General features: G+C 35.8%; 2 long non-coding RNA genes across 3 annotated transcripts; one reads left to right on the forward strand and one right to left on the reverse strand.

Annotated features, from left to right (window-relative positions):
• Positions 1–4311: 4311 nt before the first annotated feature.
• On the reverse strand, positions 4312–16010 carry LOC127874546 (uncharacterized). Of its 2 annotated transcripts, XR_008046986.1 has the most exons (5): positions 14505–15537; positions 10414–10493; positions 7370–7418; positions 4585–4676; positions 4312–4362 (listed from the first exon to the last, which is right to left on the reverse strand). It is a non-coding gene; the product is annotated as an uncharacterized LOC127874546 (long non-coding RNA). The 2 variants fall into 2 exon arrangements; XR_008046987.1 differs by lacking the exons at positions 4312–4362; positions 4585–4676 and adding an exon at positions 15938–16010 and having other exon boundaries at positions 7158–7418; positions 14505–14675.
• Positions 16011–17235: 1225 nt separating this feature from the next.
• LOC127874156 (uncharacterized) lies at positions 17236–19957 on the forward strand. Its single transcript, XR_008046668.1, has 3 exons — positions 17236–17318; positions 18054–18169; positions 19322–19957. It is a non-coding gene; the product is annotated as an uncharacterized LOC127874156 (long non-coding RNA).
• Positions 19958–22927: the final 2970 nt, after the last annotated feature.

Consider the following 22927-nt stretch of genomic DNA (forward strand, 5'->3'; position numbering starts at 1 on the left):
TGGCTTGATACGGCATTACTTTATACGAGCATGGGGTAGTAGGATATCCGTATATGACTCGCTAGTATAGTATGGCTTGATACGGCATTACTTATATACGACATAGGGTTAGTAGGGTATACCCGGTATATGACTCGCTAGTATAGTACTGGCTTGATACGGCATTACTTATATACGAGCATGGGGTAGTAGTATACCCGGTATATAACTCGCTAATATAGTACTGGCTTGATACGGCATTACTTATTACGAGCATGGGGTAGTAGGATATACCCGGTATATAACTCGCTAGTATAGTACTGGCTTGAAACGGCATTACTTATATACGAGCATGGGTAGGATATAGGCTATATAACCGGATAACTAGTATATTACCGGCTTGATACGGCATTACTTATATACGGCATGGGGTAGTAGGTATACCCGGTATATAACTCGCTAGTATGTACTGGCTTGATACGGCATTACTTATACGAGCATGGGGTAGTTGGATATACCCGGTTAAGACTCGTTACCAGCATGGGGTAGTAGGATATACCCGGTACATAACTCGCTAGTATAGTACTGGCTTGATACGGCATTACTTATATACCAGCATGGGGTAGTAGGATATACCCGGTACATAACTCGCTAGTATAGTACTGGCTTGATACGTATTACTTATACCAGCATGGGGTAGTAGGATATACCCTATATTACTCGCTAGTATAGTACTGGCTTGATACGGCATTACTTATATCGAACATGGGGTAGTAGGGTATACCCGGTATATGACTCGCTAGTATAGTACGGGCTTGGTACGCATTACTTATATATAAGCATGGGGTAGTAGTATATACCCCTATGACTCGCTAGTATAGTACCGGCTTGATACGGCATTACTAATGTACGAGCATGGGTAGTAGGATATATCCGGTATGACTCGCTAGTATAGTACTGGCTTGATACGGCATTACTTATATACGAGCATGGGGTAGGAGGATATACCCGCTATATAACTCGCTAGTATAGTACTGGCTTGATACGGCATTACTTATATACGAGCATGGGTAGTAGGATATATCCGATACATGACTCGCTAGTATAGTACTGGCTTGATACGGCATTACTTATATACGAGCATGGGGTAGTAGTATATACAATGGCTGTTTGTAAAACATGCATGCCCCCCATATGGGCTGTCAGTTGTAGTGGCAGCCATTGTGTGAATACGTTTTTGTCACTGTGACCGTTGACCTAGTGACCTGAAAATCAATAGGGGTCATCTGCCAGTCATGATCAATGTTCCTATGAAGTTTCATGATCCTTAGTTTCATGATCCTAGGCCTAAGCATTCTTGAGTTACCTTCTTGAAACATTTTATTATTTGGAATAACTGTGACCTTGACCTAGTAACGAAAATCAAGATGGGTCATCTGCCAGTCATGATCAATGTACCAATGAAGTTTCATGATCCTAGGCCTAAGCGTTCTCAAGTTATCATCCGGAAACCATCTGATGGACGGACCGACCGACCGACATGTGGAAAACAATATACCCCTCTTCTTCGAAGGGGTGCATAATTAGAGAGCGACACCATGCTCAAAGTTTAAAACGCACTAAGTGACCCCTTGGCCTTGATTTTGACCGGCATTACCCATATCGAACTTGACCTAGACATCATATAGATACAACATCTGACCAAGTTTGGTGAAGATCGGGTAAAACAACTTGAATTAGAGAGCGGACACTAATACGGACCGACAGACAAGACAGGCAGACGGACCGACAACTTCGTTTGTGGGGGTAAAAAATGTATAATAATGCTACTGGTATTTCATTTCTGCGTATTTTAGTCTTATATACAATATGTAAAGTTTCTATTAAGTGCATTTTTCCAATTTACTATTCATGACACTAACTTCTACGTTATAAAAAAATACTTTCAGATCATTTGCTGTATTTGTAACTGAACGAGCAAAGAAAAAAATCTTACTTTTGAATAACTAATAAATCCTTCCAACAATAAGCATTTTTCCTTGTGACTTGACTTTCACTGGGATCAAACCCAGATCTCCGACTTACTTAGTAAGTCGGCATGTTTTCTTTACACCATGAAAGCGATAAGTTGAAGGAAAACTAATCATTATGTACACAAAATATATTTAACGGATAAAATTTTTAGAAGTCTTTTTCCTACAGTCTGTATTAACCATTTGACCCCCATGGCATGGCCAGTTTTATGCTAACACAATTGTGTTTAGTTTTACTACATTTACACGATGCTTTGCTGAATACCAAATATCTATGCAGTCAGATTCATGATAATTTTTTCCACTTTTACATATAAGGAAACAAGATACTACAAAGCAGGGTTAATTAATTTGACTTGCTCACATTTTGGCAAAATGACAATTTTCCAAAACAATCAAATTATAGAACAGAGCCCTAAGGTGCTCAACTGTGACCAGAAGTAACTAAACTATTCTGAGAGGGTGTAGTTTAGTAATAAATGAACTTGATGAAAAATGTATTTGTAGGCAAATAATTATTTATAAACTTGACTTTGCTTATCATTACAGCAAATGTTTTGACAAACTTTAAACAAGATGTGTTTGTGAAACACAATGTCCCCCTATATGACGTTTGACCTTGTAGGATGACCTTGACCCTTCAACGCACTCAAATGTGCACTCCATGATATACACATGCTTTCAAATATGAATTGCTAGCTTCAATATTGCAGAGTGACATTAGCATGATCAATTTTGACCCAGATATTTGACCTTGACCTTTCACCACTAAAAATGTGCAGCTCATGAGATACACATGCATGCCAAATATCAAGTTGCTATCTTCAATATAGAAAAAGTAATTCATAAAATAAGCGATTTGGGCCACATATATTCGACCTCTGACCTTGACCTTTCACCACCAAAAATGTGGCAGATCCATGAGATACACATGCATGCCAAATATCAAGTTGCTATCTTCAATATTGCAAAAGTATAATAAATGAGCGATTTTGGACACATATATTTGACATCTGACCTTGAAGGATGAACTTAACCTTTCACCAATCAAAATGCGCAGCTCCATGAGATACACATGCATGCCAAATATCAAGTGCTATCTTGAATATTGAAATACTGCAAAAGTGTACATTAAATGAGCGATTTTGGACCCATATATTTGTCCTTTGACCTTGAAGGATGACCTTGACCTTTCACCACTCAAAATGTGCAGCTCCATGAGATACATATGCATGCAAAATATCAGTTCCTATCTTCAATATTGCAAAAGTTATTGCAAATGTTAAGAGTTGGCGCAAACCAACCACAACCACAGACCAACCAACAGACAGGGCAAAAACAATATGTCCCCCACTACTATAGTGGGGGACATAAAAAAGGAACACAATTTTAATGCACTTCCAGTGTTTACAAGCTTTTTTTAATTTGACATTTTGACCCACTTTTGACGTTATGTGATCCAGTTTCAAAGTCAGCTGAGATTACATTGGGGCCAAATGCTCTGATCATCTTTCATGAAAAATGCACATAAAAAGTGCCAATTGGTGTGTTAACAGGTTCTACTCTAGCACATTAAGAAAAACTGTCATGGTCCACTGGCAGCCATGTTAGTCTACAAACCGGAACCAGTTACAAACTCGACAACTGAGCTATCATTAGAATAAATATTCTGACCAAAATTTATGGAGATATGGCTAAAAATGTCACTTCTAGAGAATTTACAAGGTTTCATTATAGCCATATAAAGACAATTGGCCTCGTGCTCTAGTGGATAGGTTTTTGAATAGACATAAAAATTTCGAAACTGGACTGAGCCATCATTTGAACAAATATTCGACCAAAATGCATGAAGATTGGAAAAAAAAACAGTGACGTCACTAGTGTTCAAAAGGTTTCACTATAGCTATATAAGGAAGAACCTGCCCAGCCCTGTTACATACGGTCATTTATGAAGTTCCACTACTGTTGTCGTACGTTAAACAGTTTTCTAGATAGTAATTTCCCACTAGTTTTTCCATCATTGCAGCTTATGATCAACAATTAACTAGTCACTTCCACTTTAACCTGTCCACTGTAAAAACACAAAGTTTACTGTTTTGAACTTTTTATACTTTTTATTTCTTATTGCTTTGAAATATCATCTTATATATAATGTTATAATGTTCGCATGTATCTCCAATTATATTCTAACAACACCGGTTCAATACATTGAGCTGTACACTATAAATGTAGGGACTAAAATATGATGATAACATTTCTCATCTCTTCTTCTTCTTGTCAATCACTCAAATGGAAACACCTGGCCCCTGTGGTACACATTCTTTTTGATCAGCATGTTTTGTCTGCCAAACTGAAAAAAAATAATAATCACAATAAACATTTTAAAGAGAAGTGTAATGCCCCAACACTAATCTTTAGTTTCAAAACAATTGTAATGTCCAAACAAAACTAACTAAAATACCAAAGTGTGCAAATTCAAATGCTTTTTACTTTGAGCTAATAGAAGAGAGTTATACAGACAACAAGACAGTTGCACATGGTGAATACTTGTGTTATTTGGATAAGGCATTACCATAATATAGTCTGAGCAGTAGTAGGACGCAATGCATGCCTCTCCAACCGCTCAACTATTGTGACTGCTAGATGATGATTTCAGCTGAGGAGCTAAACAAAAAATGAGCAAGGGCCATAGTTCTGCAAAATTTGGGCTCATACATAATTTATTCCTTTAAGATGCCAATGTCTCCAATGTTGACTAGAAATGGCGCGGCAGAGACCGACGCATATCCCCACGCCGCATGTTTGACCCAGGGGCGCCCCAGGGTTGGTAATGGGGCCATGCATAGTTGACCGTATTGTCATAAGAGAAGTTCAGTATCAATTAGAAAGTGAATCGGTGTAGAAATGAAGAAATTATAGTAAAAGGCAATTTGGGTTGGCGTGGCCTATGTGGGAGGGGCACCCCAGGGTTAGTAATGGGGCCATACATAGTTTAGATTGACCGTATTGTCATAAGAGAGGTTCAGTATTAATTTGAAGTAAATGGTTGAAGAACTTTTAAAGTTATCGAAGGATCCAGAAAAGTGTCAGACTGACAGACACAGAGCGCAAACCGTAAGTCCCTCTCCTTTTTCAAGGGTAGGAAACTAACAAGTTTTGATAATAATGTAAAAATAATGGTCAAAACAAGAAACTGATTGAAATACAAAGTTAGGTCGCCCAAAGGGTGTTCTCATTATGTTATATGCACAAACAGGGATTTCAGATATTAAAGGGATCAGGACCATGGATAATTAATAAACCCTCATGTCAATTTCATGTGAATTGCCAGCATTTAATTCTTACGTTCACCTACCATTACTAACATCAAGAGTGTCTTGGTTTGGGTCAAGCTTTTGTATATGTTTGGAGGCATAGTGTAATAGCTGTGATATTTTAGGAATAAAATGAACCTAAACACAAAACTGAAGCAAATCTGCACCTTTCTAGGTATATTTTGACCTTTGACCTTGAAGGATGACCTTGACCTTTCACCACTCAAAATGTGCAGCTCCATGAGATACACATGCATGCCAAATATGAAGTTGCTTTCTTCAATATTGCAAAAGTTATGGCAAAATATTAAAGTTGGAGCAAACAAACCAACAGACAGACCAACAGACAGGGCGAAAAACAATATGTCCCCCACTATAGTTCATTCCAACGCTCACGGACACTGGAACCCCGGGGAGAGTAGGAAAGCTCCACTATATATATTTCATATATAATAGTCGAGCTAAAAACCCTATTTTACTATGATTCAAGGGCCATAACTCAGGGGTGTCTGGGTCTATTTGGCCCATTATCTAACTTGACCTAGATGTTATTGCCTTACACATTTCATGAAGTTTGGTGAAGATCTGATGACAATTGCTAGACTTATTGAACGGAAAATAATCCGGACGGACTGACAGACGGACTTACTAACTTACAGACGGACGGATGGACTAACAAACTAAAGGACGGAACGATTTTAATATGCCCTCAAAATCGCTGGTTCGGGGGCATAAAAACGACATTGTATAAAATGTATTGTATTTCTTAAACTGTATGAACTGTTATATCATACATGCCATACGTCCCGGATTTTCCGGGACAGTCCCGGAAATGAAGAACTTGTCCCGCTGTCCCGGAAATCTGTCAAATGTCCCTGAATTTACAAAATCCATATATACATGTACCTTATCTTAGGCTTAACTGCACCTCGAATCTGTGTATATATGCAGCGTCTCCATAACAATGCCTACCCGAATAGGCAGTCTACGCTACGTGTCAAAATCGATCAATTAACAGGGGTCCTGTTATCATATTGATTGTCTCACGTTCGCTGTCAAACCGAAAAGGCGGCATTGTTTTGGTTGTTAATTGACTTATATCTACATCGAAACAAGAGTGTAACTAATGTGTGACTGTACGGATTTTAAGTTGACGATCTACCGGTACTGTTTTGTTGTATTTGTTTTATGTGATTGGTTGTATGTATTGTGAATTGATTTGAGTTGACAATCTAACGGTACTGTATTGTTGTATTTTTTATTATATAAATGTTATAAATGAATAAAGGTGTATCAACAACTACGCGTTACACACCGGTCTTAATAACAATAACGCAGTGACGTCACCATCTATGTTTAGAACGCTTACACTGAAAACACATGGCCTGTATCTAGTAAAGGAACTAGTAATGTTTAATTTGACGTTAACAGATCAAGTATATTTCGGATAGGCTTTCGAACTTTTGCAATTAACGATGCGAAACAAAACAAAACGTACCAAAAATCTATATGTCTATAAATATCACTACATTTTATACATGTCCCGGAAAATCGGCAAAAGTCCCGGACAATTTAACACAATGTCCCGGAATTGGTCTGAAAAATTATGGCATGTATGGTTATATGTAATTTTCATTTTACATTATCATTACATCTTCTCACGCTAGATTGGAAGTCTCTGAACTGTTATATACAGACAGATCAATCCCTAGTTTATCTTCCAGGGATCAGAAGATGTCTTGAAATCATTATGAACTGTTCCATCATTTAAAATACTGTATGAAATAAATGACAAAGTTATGGCCCAGACAAACTTCAGGTTTAAAAACACAATAAGTGACCCCATGACCTAGTTTCTGACCGGGCATGATCCATATTCAAACTTGACCTATACATCATCTAGATACAATTTGTGACCAAGTTTGGGTGAAGATCTGATGAAATTTCGGGACAGACTGACGGACCGACAAAGTGGTTCCTATATAGCCCCCATTACCAAAAAGATAGTATTACCAGCAGTTGGTTTCAATGGAAATTTCTTACCAGACAAGAGGTTTGATGCAAATTGTTGTGAGGGGAAACTGGAAAATATCTGAAACAAAAATAAAGTCTTATATAATTTGAAGCGCTATATTGTTAAGTCAAATTTTAATATTTGATAATCATAATACTGCTAGCTGTCTGATTACAGAGGAGTCTTCACAACATAATGCGTTAACAGTTTTCCTGCAATAAGCAAACAGGACAAAATCAACAACACGAGTATTTATAATATATTCAGAGACAAAGATGATCCATCCATGTCTTTGGAAATAAACAAAGGGCATTTATTTTGGCCTCATTTTAGCCATGTTGATAAATATAATGGGTCATACTGCTTGGTGTGTTACAAGTGAAACACCATCAAAACCAGTGCTCCAGCTTGGCATGAATGGAAGGGCGCAGCACCCTGCCATTCAAAGATTCCAACCTGTCAACCTTGGACACCCTTCATGCCCTTTGATGAAAATGCCGAGTTGGGAATAGGGAGTTACAGTTGTAAGATCGTACGCGAATATCATTTGCCATTTAAAAGGAATCATGATGTTCAAACTTAACCTTTGACCTAGAAGTTGGCAAAGGGTTTGTTTTTAGTTGGTCGCATTTTAGAATTTACAGAGCATATTTTGCAAATCAGTGTGTGCTTAGAAGCCTTAGCTACGGAAAGAACGGCAACTCAATTTGCTAAGAACGATCACCACTGCCTGTCTGCAACAGATGACAAATGATTCTGCTCTAGCAGTGAGTGTATATACCAGCTTGTAAGACGACATTGGCCAGACTAGTGTTTATCATTAAAGTCTGTACGTATTTGTACCATTTTTGACCTCATCCAAGATATCATTGGGACAAATCTTCGGACAAAGTTTCATGATGATCAGACAATAAATGTGGCCTCTAGAGTGTTAACAAGGTTTTACTATATAGCCATAAAAGAACAAATGCAGAGCCCACTGGCAGCCATGTTTTTCAACCAATCAGCATCATGTTTGAACTCGTCCAAGATATTATTGGGATGAATCTTCTGACCATTTTTCATGAACATCGGAAATAAAAGTGGCCTCTAAAGTGTTAACAAGACTTTACTATAGCCATATAATGAAAAAAATGCCCCGCCCCCTGGAAGTCGTGTTTTCCAAGCAAATGTACCCATTTTCAAACTCTTTCAAGATATCATTGAGACCAATCTTCTGACCAAATTTCATGAAGCTTGACAATAAATGTGGCCTCTAAAGTGTTAACAAGGTTTTACTAAAGCCCTATAAGGAAAAATGCCCCGCCCCCTGGTGGCCATGTTTTTATAGCAACCATACCCATTTTCGAACTCATTCAAGACATCATTGGGACAAATCTTCTGACCAAGTTTCATAAAGATCAGACAATAAATGTGGCCTCTAGAATGTTAACAAGGTTTTACTATAGCCATAGAAGGAAAAATGCTCTGCCCCCTGGCAGCCATGTTTTTCAACCAATCAGCATCATTTTTAAACTTGTCCAAGATATTATTGGGATGAATCTTCTGACCATGTTTCATGAAGATCCGACAATAAATGTGGCCTCTAGGGTGTTAACAAGATTTTACTATAGCCATTTATAGCCATATTAGGAAAAATGCCCCGCCCCTTGGCAGCCATGTTTTTCAAGCAAACATAACCATTTTCAAACTCATCCAAGATATCATTGAGACCAATCTTCTGACCAAATTTCACGAAGATTGGACAATGCGGCCTCTAGAGTGTTCACACGGTTTTACTAAAGCCATATATAACCATATATGGACCATATATAAATAACCATATAAGGAAAAATGCCCCGCCCCCTGGTGGCCATGTTTTTAAAGCAACCAAAACCATTTTCAAACTCATCCAAGATATCATTGGAAAAATGTTCTGACCAAGTTTCATGAAAATCTGACAATAAATGTGGCCTCTAGAGTGATAACAAGGTTTACTATAGCCATATAAGGAAAATGCCCCACCTCATAAATGCCATGTTTTTCAACCAACCGGCGTCATTTTAAAACTTGTCAAAGATATTATTGGGTTGAATCTTAAGTAATATGCATATAATAATGGAAAAAGGGCCATTATTCTTACAAAATGCTTGATACAGTTGTCTGCTCTTCTTTATAGATTGGGGTCATGTTGGTAAATAAGTTTGCAAAATATGAAAGCAATATGTCAAGGGACGTTGAAAATATTTTAGGTGGTACGCCAACTTTAACATAGATTTATCAATAATATGAATATTCAAAATGGTAAAGGGGCCATAATTATTACAAAATGCTTGATAGAGTTGTCTGCTCTTGTTTATAGGTTGGGGTCATGTTGGTAAAGAAAAATGCAAAATATGAAAGCAATATGTCAAGGGACATTGAAAATATTTAGGGGTAGTAAACAAACTTAAACATTTGCTGCATTTTCTAAGTGGAAAAGGGGCCATAATTATTACAAAATGCTTGATAGAGTTGTCTGCTCTTGTTTATAGGTTGGGGTCATGTTTGTTAAGAAGTATGCAAAATATGAAAGAAATATGCCAAGGGACATTGAAAATATTTGGGGTAGTCCGCAAACTTTTAACATTTGCATGCTCACACTAACGCCAATGCTAAGGCTAACGCAAACGCCGGGTGAGTAGAATTGCTCCACTATATAGATTTCATATATAATAGTCGAGCTAAAAAGGGTCTTTCTGTAAATCTTTAAGAGAACAAATTAAAAACTCAACAGGCCTTTTTATTATTAAATATGCTTGTTTCCATATATAATTTAAGGCCCTAGAATCATTCAGGATATAACTTTGAACATTTTTTACAGAAATAAAATGATCTTAAAGTTCTCTGCAATGCAAAGTAATTTTTACACACTAGATATTTAAAAAAAAAAATTGTTAACTTGTCCATGCTATTCGGGCCAGCTGTGCTCTAACTGCCTATGGAAAATCTTGATTATATATATATATTATATATATATACCTGTTGTGACCCTTGAGATCCTTATGAAATGTTCATAATTCACTAATAACTGTATGTAAAAAAATAGTATTACCAGATAATCGGGTTCAAAAGTTATTTCTTTCAAGACAGGATGGTTGGTGGGAAATGTCTTCCGACGAAACTGAAAAACATCTAAAACAAAAAGAAAGTGACTTCTTGTATAATTTGAAGCACTATTCATTTTAATACAATTGTGTTTTGACAGCCATAGTTCTGCTGAGCCTAAAAATTAAAAGTAGGTCAACAAAACACAAAATGAAATCCAATGCATCACCAAATCTTCAACATATCCAATTAATAAAATTAATTTTTATATATAGACGGTTTTGATACATGGCACAACATCAGGGGTGTCAAATGTCCCAAATTTGAAATCCTTATGATAAAGTCTGGAGTCTGAGGCTGTAGGTCCCTTACAGGTAGAGCCCCCCAAAGCCATAGTTCATTGTTCTTTTTATAGTCTTAGTTGCTATTTCTGGTGAGTAAAATGCAAAATATTATAAGCCAGACCACCAGTAACACTCGATGTGTAATTGTCATTTTATATAAATGTTATGAAGAACATCGATAACAAGGGCTGTTTGTAAAACATGCATGCCCCCCATATGGGCTGTCCGTTGTAGTGGCAGCCATTATGTGAATACCCTTTTTGTCACTGTGACCTTGACCTTTGACCTAGTGACCTGAAAATCAATAGGGGTCATCTGCGAGTCATGATCAATGTACCTATGAAGTGTCATGAACCTAGGCAAAAGCATTCTTGAGTTATCATCCGGATTTTTTTTTTACTGTTTCGGGTCACCGTGACCTTGACCTAGTGACCTGAAAATCAATATGGGTCATCTGCATGTCATGATAAATGTACCCATGAAGTTTCATGATCCTAGGCGTAAGCGTTCGTGAGTTATCATCGGAAACCATTTAACTATTTCGGGTCACCGTGCATTTGGCTTTGACATAGTTACCTCAAAATTAATACGGGTCATCTGCGAGTCATGATCAATCTACCCATAAAGTTTCATGATCCTAGGCATATGTGTTCTTGAGTTATCATCCGGAAACCATTTTACTATTTCGGGTCCCCGTGACCTTAACATTTGACCTACTGACCTCAAAATCAATAGGGGGTCATCTGCGAGTCATGATCTATCTACCTATGAAGTTTCATGATCCTAGGCGTATGCGATTTTGAGTTATCAACCGGAAACCATTTACTATTTCGGGTTACCGTGACCTTGACCTAGTGACCTCAAAATCAATAGGGGTCATCTGCAAGTCATGATCAATCTACCTATTAAGTTTCATGATCCTTGGCATATGCATTCTTGAGTTATCATCCAGAAACCACTTTACTATTTCGGGTCACCATGACCTAGAGCTTTGACCTAGTGACCTCTAAATGAATAGGGATCATCTGCGAGTCATGATCTATCTTCCTATGAAGTTTCATGATCCTAGGCCTAAGCGTTCTTGAGTTATCATCCGGAAACCACCTGGTGGACGGACCGACAGACCGACCAACCGACATGTGCAAAGCAATATACCCCCTCTTCTTCGAAGGGGGGCATAATAAATGTTAATCCACTAACCATACAGTAAAACAACTGTCCAAAAATATATCCAGATATGTCTTTTGCAAATGAAATAATATATGCACTTAGTTTGACAGCAGAAAATGGAAATTTAATGATGGGGGACATATGCTACATTTTGTAGTATGTAAGATTTCTGGAAAGTAGCCAAAAGGTTAGGTCAGTTACCTTTTATGTCCGTGTCAGCGGATAACCAATCAGACAATAGTAAAACAAGGGACAAAATTGTCACAAAACCAGGTTTTCAATGTAGAAAAAAGTCTGATAGAGGGAGACAACTCAAACTGAACTGATTGTTTATAATTAACCCCCTTTGTTTCAAAATAAATATATTTTTAGTTGTGGCGACCTTGACCTTGGAGATTTTGACGTAATTCTAAAGTGCGATACAACGTCCCACGATGGTGAACAAATATGCCAAATCATTTTTAAGTCTCACAATGAATGACATAGTTTTGGCCCGGACAAGCTCCTTTATGGCCATTTTTGACCTTTGAACTCAAAGTATGACCTTGACCTTGGATATATTGACGGTATTCTTTTGAGCGACACACCGTCTAATGATGGTGAACAAATGTGCCAAATGATTTTAAATTCTCACCAAGAACCACAACGTTATGGCCCGGACAAGCTTGTTCCGTCCGCCCGCCAGCCGGCATTTGCCAATCTAATAACCGTTTTTTTCTTTGGAAAACCTTGTTAAAAAGACCAGGAAAAATCCATACTAAGCGCACATGCCCGGCATGCCAATGAAGCAATTACAATATTTGTTCACACCCCCTTAAAACAAATCATCGGATTTACACTGATCTAAAATTCAATCCTGAATGGCTCAAATCGGGATTTCCAAATAATCCGGACAATTAACACCCTTGCAACATGCATGGGTTGCTAAGTTACTAAATGTCCTACATATAACAAATTCAGAATTTGTGTACCATCCCACTCACATAAATAGCAATTGCAAGATGATGTCCATTACAAACCTGTTTGTTATCATTCTGACCTTTTTGTACTTCTATAGTTTTTCAAATTTTAATGTGATTAAAGTGCAAACACCTGATTATAGAAGGTATACCTAAGATCATATTGCTTGCCATGAGTAATAATCCAACAGATTGGCTTTGTTTGTATGCCAATAGATAGAGCTTGCACATTCTTTTTCAATATGTGGTTATGGACAACTGTAAACATTACTTCATGTATTTTAAGGGGCCTTTGCATTTTTTGGTAAATTGACATAATAAAACAAGAGCTGTCACCATAGGATGACTTATGCCCCCTATAAATGCTTGATAGAAGTTATGAGCTTTTCCGAAACCTAAACACAGATTTCGAAACCTAAACGCAGACCCTAAGTTCAAGGTCACAGGGGTCAAAATTTGTGTGCGTATGGAAAGGCCTTGTCCATATACACATGCATACCAAATATGAATGTTATATCTCAAGAGACATAGAAGTTATAAGCATTTTTCAATATCAAAACGCAGATTTCGAAACCTAAACGCGGACCCTAACTTCAAGGTCAAGGTCACAGGGGTAAAATTTTTTGTGCGTATGGAAAGGCCTTGTTCATATACAAATGCATACCAAATATGAAGGTTATATCTCAAGGGACATAGAAGTTATGAGCATTTTTCAAAACCTAAACGCAGATTTCGAAACCTAAACGCGGACCCTAAGTTCAAGGTCACAGGGGTAACAATTTTTGTGCGTATGGAAAGGCCTTGTCCATATACACATGCATACCAAATATGAAGGTTATATCTCAAGGGACATAGAAGTAATGAGCATTTTTCAAAACCTAAACGCAGATATTGAAACCTAAACACGGACCTTAAGTTCAAGGTCAAGGTCACAGGGGTAAAAATTTGTGTTCGTATGGAAAGGCTTTGTCCATATGCACATGCGTACCAAATATGAAGGTTATATCTCAAGGGAAATAGAAGTTATGAGCATTTTTCGAAACCTAAACGCAAAGTGTGACAGAAATACGGACCGACAGACGGACAGTCTGATAACTATATGCCCCCTTTTCTTTGAAAGGGGGCATAAAAATTGTTTCAGACTTGCACATTTTTGTTGCAGTTATGTTATTTGTGAGAAAACAGTTATACTTAACATTAACAACCTGAAAATGATAAATCGTTACAAAGCAAAACAATTGAATAATTTGGAGTTCTGTTGTCGTTTTTGTGACACTACGAGCTTTGCTTATAGAAACTAAAAGTATAAAATATTGTATGAGCATGGATGGCCGTCTTAGCGTAAGACTTTTACTCCAGAGGTCAGTGGTTCGAGCCCAGATGAGGATTACTTTTTCTTTTAATTTGTTCTTGTTTTTTAATTGAGCTTTTTAGATTTAATGTTTACATTTATAAATATAACGCATTTAATGACAAACTTCAATACATGCCATAATCTGTTATAAGGTCCCTTAAATACCAAGATGAGTATCAAGGAACCTGAGTAAAACATTTTATTTTATTTCGGATATATACAGGACTGCTTATTGGAAACAAAAAGTTTGCTCGATTCTTGAATGACTTACAAAAATGTTTATCAAATCAAGTAGGTTCGTTTATTCTTCGTCTGTTGTCCCATCTCGCCAACAGACAACCAGCTCCCTCCAGGCTTGTCAGTTCCAGGCGAGTCTCTCTAGCTGCCCCCATTTTGGCCCATCTGCTTAGAATCTGCATCCAGGTCACTGCGCCAGGTGTTACTGTATTTGAAATAAAGTAGGTTGGATGCCATTAAATGTGACTTTAAACACCATAATGACAGACAAAATAACAGGTTTATTTCCCTTCAATTAATAACAAGCAAATTCATTGAATTGATATCCCCCGCTAATTAGCTTCTGGACACAAAAGTGTTATATTTGACACTCAGGTAAAAAAGCATTTTTTTAGGTTCGAAGGGCCATAACTCCGTTATTAACAGATAGTGTACAATGCCATTTGGCATGCATCATCCTCTTATCTATACATATACTCATACCAAGTTTCAATGAAATCCACCAAAGCACTTCCAAGATATGGCTCCCAACACAAAAGTGCCGGATGGACGGAAAGACGGGCGGACAAGGCCAAAACAATATCCCTCCGCCTATTGCAGGGTGATAATAACATGAATGTAAATTAAAGCCAGCACATATATGAATTAACTGCCTAGATGGGTGTATTAAATATAATTTAGGGCTGTACAATACTTACTGATATGTGAGCATATATTTACTTTTAGAAAATATAAATAAATGTAACAGTAATACTTACACACTTGTGACTGTGAGTTTATACATGTAACTAAACTTCCTTTATAATTTTATAACAGTTTTTTTTATTCCTGCCATAGCATAAAGAAGTCACTTGCTCAATAACACATTTAAGCATGAGCTGTTTTTTTTAATCTGCATACATAAGAAAACATCGAAAAAAAACACAAGAGGAGCATGTATCCGAAAGTAAATTACGTCCGAAATCAGGCAAGTTAAGCATGCGCGAAATTCACCAAAACATCGATTAAATATGGTTTAAACAGAATCATATGTAAAACGTGAATGATAAATTAAACATTATCCAACAAAAGCATTCAGCTTTAACCAAAAAAACAACAGCAAAAATCAGCAATATAGCGATGTTGTTGTATAACTCGGCGAAGGCTAGCAAGAAGATAATTTTCCAGGGGAAACAACTAAAAAAGTAATGCAAACGGATTTAAATGGCTCATGCACGAAAGTTTATAATATAGCAACAACACATGATTTAGCTATAGAATTAGAATGCGAAAGATTTTTTTTAACTATTACTCGAAGATTCCTTAACTAAATAAAATATCAATAAAAGTTAAAACTTTGAGTTTGACCTACTTAGCAATCAATGGTCAAAACAACCTCGTAATAGCTTTTTCTTCATGTCAACAATACAATTGTTGAGTTAATGTTGACGTAATACTAATAATGATAATACTATCCATATTCTCTACCTAGAATATTCATCATATTAAAATATCCAATAAATGTAGTGTATTTCTTTTCACGCTAACATTTCAAGATGGCTTACAATCGGTTTTGCTTGGGCATGCGCATTGCAAGCCTATTTGGTTTGGTCCCGCCTTTTTCTCCATATATGGTCATTTGAGCTTGTGGACGGCCGTGGACCATCCACCTACAGTACCAAATTCCGGACTACGCTGCATGTTCAGACGACACGTAGGCACAAATTGTGACCCAGTTAAAATCCATCTCGCAGATATTCAGGGTCGGTACTCGGTCACTAAATCGTCAGGGGAAGACATATTTTGACTATCGATAAACACAGTTTTGCTTTTAAGATGAGAAAAAACACTACCGAAATAGAATAATGTTACGTCAAGAGAAAATCGTTTAATTATCTTATCACAAATGTTTGCATACTCGGTAACCACGTCCGGAAATCGTTCCTGAACGCATGAATAGGCTACCCTTATTAGCCAGTTTGCTTTTTTGAATTCAATTTTGCATTAAAATGCAGTATGCTTAAATATGCCATTTACAACTAGCAATGAGATTTAAAAAGACCCGCGTCATGCGAAAATGGGTCTTATGCCATATGCGCGCATCATATCTTTAGCCCACCCAGCCTGCGCATCTCGCAGTCTGGGCAGGAGATACATATTGAGACCATAAAACTTTGAGTGATTTTATAGCAGACAGCATCGCTTCTGACCAGACTACGAAAATGCACAGGCTGGGATTGAGCTACGCTGGCCGGAACGCCATAAGACCCATTTTCGCTTGACGCGACTATGCATGTGTGATTTTAATCTTTTGAAAGAAATTACTTATGTCCGCTGGTAGAAGCGTTATTCTTATCAATTCATAGACACATTTGAATCAGTATAAGTCCAAACTCGGGGCAACGTCAATGTCAAAATGAAGTCGGCAAAGTTAGCTTTCTGAGTGTTTAACGAAGTATAACGAATATTTTGGTAAATAGTATTGATGTAAATCGAACGGTTATTTTGATGTCACCATGAATTTTAACCTTCTAAATTCAACCTACGTCCAAAGGTATGTCAATGTCCAGCTAAAAATAGGTTAGATGATGTGGGTGTGTTAAGTGTTCACATATATCCTCGTGCAAATGTCAATTTTTTTTATTATTATTATTTATATTATACGAACCGTGTCATCTAAAGTTAACCTAGCACGGAAGAACGAATGGGCCAATCGCTTTATTCTCTTGGCATAATTAATTTATGAGGGGGCGGGGGGATGGAGGGGGGGGGGGGAGGGTTTACGCATAACGTTAAAACACGGTGCCTATACCACGTGACTTTTTAAGATCTGTGTGGGGAGTAAAATATCAACAAAAGCGCGACGAAGGTAAGATTTTTAAGGATAACTTTTTTTTTAAATGTCACCATTTTTAATGGGATAAAGTGGAGAGCCCGCTAATTCATGAGAGTTTTCTATAGGTATCATGATTTTATAAAACAAATAAGTATTTTTTCAGTAAAGTGCAACCGCGCGTTTGAACGGTTAGAAAAGGGTAGGATCAGTGTGGGGACATTATTTTTTTTACACAAAAACATCACCTCTGGTGAAATTAAGAAATACATTTTATGGGCGGAGCTTACACTATATAATTTTGCATCCATTTTCAGGTTTCTTTTATTTATTTACGAAACAAAATTCAAGAAAACTATTCTTACAGTAATATGATCTGTGTGGTATACGTTTTTCAACGGATCTGTGTGGTATACTGTTTTTAAGTTTTTCAGTTCTATTTAGTTGTTTAAGAAAATGCTTGTCAACAATGTATTTGAAACGGGATTTTTAAATGCGCTAGCATGTAAAACACATAATGGCTATACACTACGCTTGCACCGCTTGTTAAACTAATACATAATTATGATTTACAGGCATGCTGTACAATCCCCATTATAATATTAAAATCTTACGCTGGAGCATCTTAATCGATGACAAGTCCATGCTTACCTTAAATAAGTGTATACTTTATGTTATTGTATCAAATTCCATTTTTATTTTGGCGCCAAACACTACTGTCAGATGAAGTAATGTATCGTATATTATTTTTGATATTATATTTGCTTAAAGGTATGGCTCAATGCTCCGAATGCGGAAAAATGTCGAAGACCAGAGCTGGATTATTGCGCCACATTAGGGGACACGCTAACTCTGGAAACTATAACTGCTGTGGGAAAGCATTTCAGGTAAGATTAAATACCTTAAAAATAGTTACATTTTTATACAGTTATGCTAACAAACAGATGAACGGATTTTCTTGGAACAACACAAATATACAATATATCTCATCTCTCAGGTTATCATATATTTTTAAATAACTTAATAATCGTCAAATCGTTTGTAATTTAAAACTAACGAACGCGTGTCCTCAGATACTAACATTTTTGAAATAGCTTGTTTACGCATTGAAATGTCACGTGAATAAAATAGTTTAGTTTATTAGATAATACAGTAGGCAATATGCCCATGAGTATACATGAAATATTAAATACAATAAGCAAAAACACAAAGTCACAGGTCATTCGAATCATAGACATCAAAAATACATCGGTACAATGTAAAGCAAAGTATTGGATATTTTATAAGACAATATACAGCAAGAGGCTGTGCATAAGTATATACAAAAGTCCTACCCTAATCATAATACTTATTATAAGTATTTCTTATTTCCCATGCTTTACAAATAAACATAGCTAAATTTTTAACTATATTGCTATTTTGAGAGGTCAATAAATCTATAAACTTTAACATATTTGGTCTTACGTAATTACATGGTTTTAAATAAGCTTTTCTTACATCAGTATATAATGTACACTCCATAACAAAGTGGTATTCGTCTTCTAAGACATTGCATAGAGTACATTTTCTTTCTACATAAGGAATAGCTATTGGTTTTTGCCATCTACCCGTTTCAACTTTAAGCTTATGTGCAGAGACTCTTAATCTAGAGAGAGCCATTCTGTACTTTGGGATATTTACATCACTTAAATAGGATTTAAGTTTAAAATCGGATATTAATATGTATGTTTTTGCTCTAGTTGATTCACTCAATTCGGTTTTCCAATTTTGTATAAACATATCTGTAACTCTTACTCTAAAAATTTTCAAAAATATTTCTACATCCCCTACCCCTTGGTTCAGCCACACATCGTTAAAACCACAATTATCTAATAGACTTTTTACCATGTAGGCCCAAGATCTGTTATTAGGGTACGTTTCTAATTCTCGGAACATAATATCATAAACAAGTTTTACATATTTAATATCATGTGTGTTTATTATCTTTAACCAATATCTAATTACATTAATGCTATGTCAATATGTTGTTTTTTTCTCAGGATGCCTACAATCTTAGAAGGCTTCAACGAACAAAGGACCCCAATGTCACGTGTGTGTACAGTGCGGCAGGAGCTTTGCGGACAAGTACCTACTCGTGGCTAGAGAGAAAAGTGCAAAAAAGAGGGATTGGTGAAATGTTACCAGTGTGGGTTGGCAGTTAGAAGTGAGAATGACCTCAGAGAGCACGTCAATACCCACATGCATGACAAGTGTTACAGTAGTGAGGAGTGTTTCAAAACGTACACACGCAAAACAAACCTTTCTCGATACGTGAGGACTTCACATAAATCCGTGAATACTGATTAAAAATCATAATAGTTTACAGTTTGTCTGTGTAACTTCATTATCGTTTTACGTTATTTTATTCGTTGTTTTACTTTTACTTTATTTTTCAAAATGATTCTAAAGTTATCCGAATTTGATTAATTTTTAGGTTTCGTTTAGTTCGTTTGTGTGTTTGAAATCATCTCAAATAATTGTGCAATAATTTGGATTTACGTTATTCATTAATATATCGCATCTGTGATTTGTATTATCGAATCTGTGATTCTTTTTTTAATTATAACTTGATTAAAGTTTTTCGATGTTTTTTCGTTGGTTTCAATTTTAAATACCGCTGTCACGAGCTAGTTCGATAATCATAAGCAGCCAGGGTTTCTAATACTAGGGATTTTCACGATTGCTTTACATAATTTACTGCCTGCTTATAATTACTCTAGGCCGTGGTAATTGACAGTTAACAATGTATGCAATGTGGTTGTGTATACAATACAATACTTCTTAATTCGAAATACGTCTTGACATTCTTCAGAGCTGCATCCATCCACAACACAAGAGGAGAATCGTACATATATAATCATATAATATAATATTTATTCATTTACATTTTATATTCTCTTCAAAATAATTAACGCTAAAGATAAGCATACATTTGTTACACTGAATACAACGACATAATTTATAACATGACATTATCACCAACACATGGCGAATGATTGTCAATATCTATACTATGTAATAAACTAATGCAACAATATGAATTCCATATATGAAATAAAACACACACATATACATATATATATATGTTTCTACTATGACCAGTATTTTGTTTTTAATAAACATACCGTTTACCTTAAACTTTTAATAACAACAAAATGACAAGCCAATACGTCTGGTGGATTCTGTTTTATCAGTTTGTATTCCAAATTTGATTTTAAAACATACGTATTACTCCGGAAAGAACATGCCTTTGCTTTTTGTCAACCTGTGTGATATTTGACACAATTTCTATTGCAGAATTTGTGTCAGAATTAAAATGTCCATTGTGTTCGTCTATCCGCATTCTTATTGTTGGCAACAGTTTGCTATCGTTTCGTCTCGCCCGCTCCCACCTTACTCCTAGTGTCCCCTTCTGTATAGCATTCCTGTCTCGTGAAACTGTTACCTCTATTTTTTCCCTTGTCCGCTCACTAGTGCCAAATAGGTGATGACTGAAATGAATGAATTTGTAAATAATAATAATAGATCTACTACTACTACTATTACTACTACTACTTCTAGTAGTAATAGTTGTAGTAGTAGTAGTAGTAGTAGTAGAAGTAGTAGTAGTAGTAGTAGTAGTAGAAGTAGTAGTAGTAGTAGTAGTAGCAGTAGTATTAGTAGTAGTAGTAGCAGAAGTAGTAGTAATGGTAGTATTGGTAGTAGTAATTGTTGTATTGAAATATTTGAAATTGATAAAAAAAATATATATATTGTCGTTATTATCTCAATTTATCCGTAAATTGTAGAAACACGGATACCACACAGATCCTTCTGAACACGTATACCACAAAGATCATATTACTGTTAGAATATTTTTCTTGATTTTGTTTTCATAAATATATGAAAGAAACCTGAAAAAAGAATGCAAAATGATATAGTGTAAGCTCCGCCCATAGAGTTTATTGCTTTATTTCACGAGAGGTGATGTTTCTGTGTCATAATAAGATAATGCCCCCACACTGATCCTACCTTTTTCTAACCGTTCAAACGCGCGGTTGCACTTTACTGAAAAAATATTCATTTGTTTTACAAAATCATGATACCTATAGAAAACTCTCATGAATGAGCGGGCTCTCCACTTTATCCCATTGAAAATGATGACATATTAAAAAAGTTATCCTTAAAAATCTTACCTTTGTCGTGCTTTTGTTGACATTTAACTCCCCACACAGATCTTAAAAAGTCACGTGGTATAGGCACCGTGTAAAAAGAGATTGTGAAGTTTTTTTCCCATTTTTAACGATTTTTTTTGCTGACCCACCTATACCTCTATGATAGATCGATTTCCGTAATTTATTTTCTTTCAGTATTCAGATGCTCTTCATTTCATGAACATCATTAACATTATATTATAATACTGTATATTTGTTGTGAGCTAAAAATTGAATCGACACTTTTTGTCAAAAGATCGTTATTAAGACTTGGTCCTGGTCCGAATCGTCCGTCCAGTAGGTATATTTAGAAACTAAATTCCCAAAATAATTAATCTGAATAAAAATGTTATCACTTCGCTGATAATAGCTAGCTATGCACCATCTTAAAATAACGTTATAGGTAAGAAAATGTCGTCTTGATTGTCATCGCAGTAAACGCTTCTATGTTCGATATAGCCAATGCAAATCTTACGGTATTTCATTACTTTCCAGTTTAAACATATAAAGGCGAGTTTCCTCCATACCTCCACATATCAATATTAGGAAAAACAACGAAATGATGCGATTTTTATACAACATTTATTCAACAAATACATACACAACAAAGAACACAAATTAGATAAAAGTGAAATCAGTTCATCATTAAAAGTTAAAAATAAATCTTTAACACAAAAGGACCCCTCACCTTAATGGAACTAACTATAAACTTGTTAATATAACAAAGTATACATTGTTAATGTAACAAACATAAAATCAAAAGCTGATAACAGACAATTTCCAAACAAAACTAAATGTAACAAAAAACAATTATAAGAAATCATATAAATCATCATTATTCATAAATATAGTAAATATAAAACACTATACAAATTATCACAGATCTAATGTACACATGTTAGATGAGATAACTTAGCTGCCACGTGTATGCATAGTGAAAACCCTAATTGAATGCAAACATATAATAATGTAGGCCTAATAAATTTTTATTAACATTCTTCAATTCATACATACACTTATTCTTTAAAAAATGGTATACATATAAACTGAATGCAAACATATCACAATTTAGACAAAGTATGCATACATCATTTTGTTTAAGCTATAACTTTTTGGACTATGACCTTAGTCCTACGATTTTTTAAGGCCATTACGATTGCTATATAACTCGAAATACAAACTTCATAATTTTGAATAGATATAAACTTATCAATCTATAAGAAGAAGACCACAGTTGAGAAAGCACATGACAAGATGCTTGGCACTAAAATGAAACCATTTTTATGTTATGTCTTCATGCTTTTTACTAATAGAAAAGTATTCAAGAGTTTATGTAGACTAACTGTATAGGTAGTTTCTCTCACACAATAATTATTAAAATTATTATATTTATCAAATATCATTAAGTGGCAA

The sequence above is a fragment of the Dreissena polymorpha genome, chromosome 3, assembly GCF_020536995.1.
Source record: "Dreissena polymorpha isolate Duluth1 chromosome 3, UMN_Dpol_1.0, whole genome shotgun sequence".
NCBI classification, from domain to species: Eukaryota; Metazoa; Mollusca; class Bivalvia; order Myida; family Dreissenidae; genus Dreissena; species Dreissena polymorpha.